The 8,371-nt window shown below is 37.4% G+C and overlaps 1 pseudogene; it reads left to right on the top strand.

Annotated features, from left to right (window-relative positions):
• The first annotated feature begins 2,386 nt into the window (after window positions 1–2,386).
• Window positions 2,387–4,382, top strand: LOC108766490 (uncharacterized; annotated as a pseudogene).
• Window positions 4,383–8,371: the final 3,989 nt, after the last annotated feature.

The raw sequence follows: 8,371 nt of genomic DNA on the forward strand, positions 1-8,371 counted from the left end.
TAGAGGAAGAACAGTTTATCGTCGATCGCGTGATAAAGAGTAGAGGACGAGGAGCTAATAAGCCAGTGCTTGTTAGTTGGCGCGGTCATCCCAATAAGTTTGATAGTTGGATTCCGGCTTCGAGTTTAATTTCTCTTCGCGATGGAGGAGGAACAATTTCTTCTGGTATTTCTGAGTAACAGCAGTATGCGTCATTTTCCGGATAATACAACTTCGTCCTTCATCACGGAATTACCTTACTCTATCGTGTTACACGGACAATGGGAGGTTGCATTAACCGAGATTCAATTTCCCTGTACCTTTTTACATATACGTCATAACGAAAATATGATCAGATTCGTAGATGTTAAACCCGATGAGGGGACGAAAGGTGCGTTTACGGCGAAAAAAGGTACATTTCCAAATGAAATTTACAACGATATCTTTGAGCTTATTGATGCGATTAATACCGCGTGTAAACTTGCCGAATCGCATTTTTATTTTGAACTGAAAAAATTTGCCGCCTGTCAGCAAAATCTTGATAAGTAATAACTGCGTTGAGAAGTGCAAAATGCTACATCATATAAACTTTTTCGATAATCTTCTAAGAATACTAGGTTTCTCATCAGAACTTTCCGCAAATCACCCATTATATTCCAAGCTCGCGATACGTAAACCTAATTCCAATGAAACATAAGAGAAAACTTTTCTTACTCGCGGATTTAATAAGGAGACGGGAGAACGACTTGCAGACGGTTACTGGAGTAGCGAACCCTATAGTTTGTGGCGCGTTATCCCCGATAAAATGTTTGTTTATTGCGATATTTGTGAGCCATATATAACAGGTGATGTACGTACTCTTCTTCTCAGGATAGTTCCGGTCGAGATACGCAGCCATAATTACGTATTTGGTGCAAATTTGGTAAAGCATTTCTCATTTCCAAATTATATCCCATTGCGACGAACGAATTTCAGAACGATCGAAATAGATATAAGAGATCATCTTGGAAAAAAAATTCCATTCGAATTCGGAACGCTGATAGTGACGCTGCATTTTAAACGTAAGCAATAACTTTCTTTCGTACGCGAGCGTGTTGGTATAGCGACAGTCTTTAGTTAGAAACTAGCTATGGAGTATGAGGAGTATTTTGATGCGCGGGACATCGGTGGCCGAGGTGGAATTGCACGTGTTTTCGTCGAATTGCCCTATCAACGTGGACCTAGGTAAAGGTGCACGTGCTGCCGGAAAAGAAGGTTTACGTGCGGGCATTAACGTAATAGAAGACGTCGAAAATAATAAGCCGTTGAAGGAAGCGGTCAAAAGTCGGCTCGCGGAATCTAGGGGTAATATGAAGGGAAAAGCCAAAGAAAATATAAGTTCCCTGATGAGGGGGTCGGTCCGCAGCACTTCAGTTTCCATTCGGAGGTCGGAATAGTCGTATTGCGCTTCGTAAACGACGTCGGGCAGTCAAAAGAAAATCATCGAGAAGTAGCACAGGGAAGAAGAGCAAAAAAGTGACGAAGAAGAAAAAGAAAATTCGCGCTGTAGGAAGAAAAACCAAAAACCCATCCACTAGGAAACATCGAGTCAAGAAACGCGACGTATCCGACATATTCTCTTAACCGAGATAGGAATTCGTGACTGGAGAAAAAGCATGTCCTTTCTTCATACCCACTCAAGCGAGTGTATAAAGAGCGAACTCGATTTCTTCTCTTTACCACCTATGCAAATCAGCATCGAGAGTTCGCAATGGATTTATTACAAACCCGTAACTTCGCTCACGGACGACTCACCCATAGAATTCGTCATACCCGGCCATGGAGAAGACTATCTGACGATCTCACTCATACCATGTTGAGCCTTCGCATACGCGTAGAAAGCGAACGCGGGGAGAGCACATCGGTCTCAGCCGCCGACGTGGCAAAAGTAGGATCCGTAAAACATTTACTGCATTCCATGTTCAACCAAATCGACGTATATTTCAATCAAAAACTCGTGTCGCCACCAAACAACGCTTACGCTTACCGCGCGTACATCGAGGCGTTATTAAATTATGCTTCACCCGCAAAAACTTCCCATCTAACCTCTTGTTTATGGGACGCGTATATTCCCGGCTACATGGACGACACGTAGGACTAATCAAATCCAAATACGGCACTCGAGAGACGCGCGAAATAGATTCAAGGAAATCGTGCGCTTGATCTCCTAGGTCACCTTCACTGCGACGTTTTCAATCAAGATAAATTTTTAATTAACGGAGTGAAAGTTAGAATGAGACTCGTACGCTCGAAAGATTCATTTTGCTTTATGGAGACTAGAACGATGTCAAAAATACGTATTCTCGATTCCAGTTTACTCGTAAGAAGAGCAAAAATAAGTCCGGGTGTACTACTCGCACACGCTAGAATGCTGAGTAAAACTACCGCCAAGTATCCCCTTACGAGAATCGAAGTTAAAACATTCACGATACTCGCCGGCGTCGTGGGGGAATCGATGGACAATGCAATACTCGGACAGCTGCCGAAACGAATAATAGTTGGTTTTGTCGATAACAAGGCATTTAACGGTGATAGAAAATTGAACCCGTTTAATTTCAAAAATTACAGAATAAATTTCTTTTCGCTGTACGTTGATGGCATGCAAATTCCCAGTAGGTCGTTACAGCCAAATTTTTCGAAAGACGAGTCGCTCTACGTTGAAACTTATCACACGATATTCTCAGGAACTGGCATTCACTTTCTGAACGAGGGTAATTCTATAAGCAGAGACGATTATGCCAATGGCTACACTCTTTTCGCTTTCGATCTTACTCCGGATCTATCCGCTAATTGTGCAGGACATTGGAATCTTGTGAAACACGGAAGCTTACGATTAGAAGTGAGATTCGAAAAAGCTCTTTCCGTGACTATTAATTGTATCGTCTATGCAGAGTTCGATAACGTTTTAGAAATCGATTCCTCGCGTCAAGTCATTGTCAACTTTTCCGGTTGCTATATGCCTTTCGTGAGAAAAATATTTTCCCCCCTACTACACATTATTTCTAATCCAATTCCACGTGAGATGACGAAAAAAGCTTCAGTCTTGTTCGTGACACCGACGCTGACGTTTCGTGACATAAAAAGAGTAGCGAAAATTCGAATATATAATGCATATAGTCATCGACACAAGGTTTTCGCGATGTCGAAGATAACTTTATTCCGAAAGAAGTCGCGGTTCTTGCGATTAATGCGACGATAACCGAGCACTGAATTATGAGACCACCTTATCCATTTGGAGAATTACCCGAGAGAGCAAGACGAGAAAACAACTGGCTTACACGAAATTATCACGGAATCGAATGGTTCGACGGAGACGTTAATCCTATATACTTTACGATACATTTGCGAGCTATTACACGACACGCACGGCACATCTATACCAGAGGACAAGAGAAGTCACGTTATCTGAGCAATTTACTCTCCAGAAACGTATATAATCTGGAAGGAATTTCTCCGGCTTTCAAAAATCTGCCAGATTTCGGAGGTTGCGGACAACGTTGCACACACCACATGAACCAACGTTGAATCACATTGCGCCTTACGCAACGCTTACAAATTGAAACGTTGGCTAGCTATACGAAATAGCAGCAATTCGAGCTACGATAGTCTTCCTTCAGAAAATTGCAGCGAGAGCGACGTCGAGAGCGAAAAAACAAACAGCGGAAATTTTTCAATTCAATTTAAAAATAAAAAAACGATATATTTTGCAATATCGAAGCGTGGAGGAAAAATATCGTGACAGAAAAGCCGAACCAAAGCGAGGACAAACAAGCGACAGCCGAAGAGAAGAAAGATCTTCCAAAATTCGACTCGACGACTAATAGAGATAAAGCTAACACTAGCGTTTTGCAAACGTCAAGTATTTTTAAAAACTCTACAACGCACGTACCGGCGAAAGAGGTAAATTCCGAATTTACGCAAACATTTCCTCTCGCATGCTTATCTACGTCGAGAAATGAATTCACTAGAAATTTTAAACGCATTACATCATCTCAGTGTCCGACATGCCGGGGTCTATCCTGCCGATCGACTGCCGGGGGTGTGAACGAGGTCGACTGCCATTGTCGCTAACACAGACGATCACGATCGACCTGGCCAGCACTGGATCGCCTTCTACATCGACGAATGCGGTACAGGAACATATTTCGATAGCTACGGTTTGCCGCCCTTGGACTCAAGATTCCTCTTACGACTTCGCCGAAACTCCACCACGTATCGCTGGAATACGACGACGTTGCATGGAATACTTTCTCAAACTTGCGGACAATATTACTGTGTATTTCTATATTTTATGTGTAATGGTTATAATCTTAGCCAGTTTCTTAGTCTGTTTACCTCTGATTGTAAACGCAATGATCGATTGATCGCACAGTTATTTCATAAATGTTTTCTTTGTTGTAAACGTAAAAAAATTAATTCTCATACTGTATGCCTTCATGTTCAATCGTCTACTCTTTTAAAAAGTAAAATATAAAATAAATATTTTATGTAATATCATTTTTCTTTCTAAAATAAACGTTTTTGATCATGTAAATTTCGTCCGTTTCTCACTCTTAATCTCGTCCCCTTTTACATTAGTCACCTTTTTCTCACGTATTTCCGATTTAGATAATGTTCATTAAAAACAAAATATAGAAAAATTTTTCTTTTAAAATAATGTTCGAATCAGCACACCGATTTCGGCGACACGTGCCAGCGCGAACTTGTTCATGCCTGTTTTACCTCCCCTTTCTCCCTATATTGAAAACAAGAGTCTCCCGAAAATTCTCGTAAAAGTCTTCGTCATAAATAATAAGAAAAAATCTTTTCACTAAGACGTCAACACGTTGGAGACATCGAATCGCTGCAGCAAAAAAAATGGCCTGCAAGACAAAAGCTGTATGCTATTCATGTTCGCTGACCATATCTCCCCCTATCCCCCCCGTAACGAACAAAATTCTCGGTCCCATTTTTCCTCGGTTTTTGCCATCCATCATTTTACCGTGGTATTCTTCTCTGCCGACACCCCCACCCTCTCCAATCGTCGTCGCGCGGGCAGCTATGGACCGAGCCAATCAGCGTGTTGGCAGCTATGGACCGAGCCAATCAAAACGCGACAATTAATTACCTCGTTATCCCACCCTCACGTCACCGGCCAATCAGAGCACACCATTTCCTCAGACAGAACCGTCTAGGCCACGCCCACCTGGCGCCAGAGGTCGAGTGGAGGGGGTTTATTTTGACGGCCCATAGCTGCCCACTTACTACTCACACTCAAGATCGGCGTAGACTACGAACGGGACGCGCTCTTTCCGGCTGTGGTTGCGGAAGCTCAGCCATTTGTCGTCCTCGCTCGACAGCCTTATCGTACAATCGTTAATTTTTTCACAGTCCTCGCTGTGCATCTCCTGTTTTGCGCTCGAGTTAAAGTAATGGAGGCATCTGGAATCAATTATTGTTATTATTAGTATTATTATTAGCATCACTATTATTAATATTATTATTATATTATTATTATTATTATTACGTACCTATCGCAGAAATATTTCTTATGCTCCTTTTTATTGATTTGTGAACTGACAAGGCGGGACAGGATATTTGTATTTGAAATATTACAATAAAATAGACGTTTCGGTCTTAAATTAGACCTTCCTCAGTATTACAAAAATAGTCAATAATAATTTATTACGCATATAATTAGTTAAAATTAACAAATATAAATTCTATATGTTGTCAGCAGATGATTTGATAACGCTCTTAAATAGATTTGATTATGATAGACGCAACCTTGTTTAAACAATCAAATTGTCTACCGGATCCCGATAAATAAACCAAAGTCAATAGGAACATTTTTTGTTCAACCTCGATGCAACGCAAAAGTTCCCATTTCTATTAAAAATTATATATAAATTTTCTTAAAATTAATCATATTGATCGTGTGTTCACAAATTTCTTTTATGTGAGCATAACAAGAATACTTTACATTATAATATGTAATATATTTAAAATATTAAGTAATTTAATTAAAAAATACAATTTGAATAATAGTTCTAAATTAACCATGTCAAGAGAAAAAAATTATAAAGGTCAATATACATCAAGAGAATAAAAAGATTAAAAAGATCGATATATAATACTTTTTATACAAACTAACCTGCGTCGAACGATAAAATACACAGCAATCCAGGATCCAGAGTCAATGTAAGTGTGCTCAGCGTTAAAAACGTTATATTAATTTTCGTACGTGTTCGACGGTTTATATACATTCACTGAGATGGTAATGGAAAGTTCTAGAATTATGTAAAGGACGATATTTTAAGTAACGGAAAATATGATTCGGGTAACTTTTCCGTGTCATTTTGTTTATTGATACTATGTGTTTGTTTTTTGATGAATATCATTTCTGATGTTAATCTTTTATTAAAAAAGGGTTCAGTATCAAGAATTACTATGTCATCCCAATTAAATTTGTGATCAAAATTCACTTGATGTTGTGCTACTACATGGAGACTGCTCAAACTGGCAGTGATTTATGTTCTTTTACTCTAGTTCTTACTTTTCTTTTCGTTTGTCTAACATATGAGGATTCACAGCTCAAACAATAGATTTTATAAACTACATTACAAAGTTCCATTTTGTTAAGCTTGTCTTTTCCTGTTTTTATAATAGAATTAAGTTTATTCATTGGTTTGTAAGCGATTTTAAAACAATTCTTTTCAGCAATAGATTTAAACTTTTCTGAAATGTTTTTAATGTATGTAATGGCACTGTAAAATATTTATTAATTGAATTATCAAAGTCCTGAACGTTGTTCTTATACAAATTCTTTCCTCGAGATAGTGATTTGATTCTTTTGTTAATAGTAATAAAAATTAAGTCTAACGGATAGTCATTATTTAGCAGTGTATTAATCATCGTTTCTATATTTTTATTGTGAAATTCAGGGTGTAAGAGAAGGATAATTCTATCAAGTAGTCCAATTATCACATCTCTTTTATGATCCAGAGGATGATTCGAATAAAAATTAAGGTAACGTCCAGAGTCCGTCGGTTTTTTGTAATAATCAAATTTAATTACCCTTCCTCTACCTTCACAGTAACATCAAGAAAATTTATAGAACCATCATAGTTCTGATCACAAGTGAATTTAACCCTGTCATTATAGGAATTAAATGCATCTAATATATAATTAATTTTGTTATTCGGAATAGCCAAAATAATATCGTCCACGTATCTATAATATATTGGAATGTCAATGTTTAATTTAGAGAGCACTACTTTTTCTAGGTCCTGTATTACTATGTTCACTAAGACGGGTGATGAAGGAGAACTCATGGGCATGCCAAAAATCTGTTTGAAAAAACAATTGTTGAATTTAAAATATGTTGAGTTAAAAATTAGCGAGATGGCTTTAAGAAACTCGTTCTTAGGAATATTAGTATTCATTGAGATAGAATTCCATCTCGCATCAATACTTTTAACTACTAGGTCTTCAGAAATGTTAGTGTATATCGATACTATATCGAAAGATACAATTTTAAATTCATCGTTAACAGCCAACCCATTAAGTTTGTTAACCAAATCTAAGCTGTTCTTTATGTAATTAAATTGTTTTTTTAGACCTTTATCTATAATATTTTTCAGGAAATTTGCGAGAAAATATAATGGACTGTTAATGCAACTTATAATCAATCTCAAGGGATTCCCTTCTTTATGTATTTTTGGCAGCCCATAAGTCCTCAGTACATTCTTATCAGTAACATTGAGATTTCGATATACAGATTGTTCAATATATTTCATGTTCTTCCACCTAGTCAAAAGCTTATGAGTCTGATTAGTCATCATGGTCGTTGGATCTTTGTTAATTACAATGTAAGATTTTTTGTCCGATAATAATACATTCATTTTTTTCTTATACTCGCTCCAATTCATTATTACAGTCGAACTCCCTTTGTCAGCTCGAGTAAATAACAATTCCGGATGGGAATCTATGAATTTTTTGGTCGCTATCATTCCATCTTTTAGTATAACATCCTCTGAATTGATTCTATAATTGTTATCTAAATTTCTTTTTAAAATTTGAATAGCATCGTTCCTTATAGAATTGCTTGTATTATCCTCTAATTTAAATATATTAGATTCAATTTGTTTAACGAATTCTATGTTACCTTTTTCCTTATTAATTAAGTTATTAGGTAAATTGAATTTCTGTCCGAGTTGTAAGAAGGTTTGTACATTTTCAGGAATAAGAACATCACTCAAATTAACTATCCAGTTTTTATTAATATTATTAATATTATAATTGTCATCAAATTTAGTTGGACTAATATGTATGTGAAACATTGTGTCAAAATCAGTACTGCTCTCATCCTGAG

The sequence above is a fragment of the Trachymyrmex cornetzi genome, unplaced genomic scaffold (assembly GCF_001594075.2).
Source record: "Trachymyrmex cornetzi isolate Tcor2-1 unplaced genomic scaffold, Tcor1.1 scaffold595, whole genome shotgun sequence".
Lineage (NCBI taxonomy): Eukaryota > Metazoa > Arthropoda > Insecta > Hymenoptera > Formicidae > Trachymyrmex > Trachymyrmex cornetzi.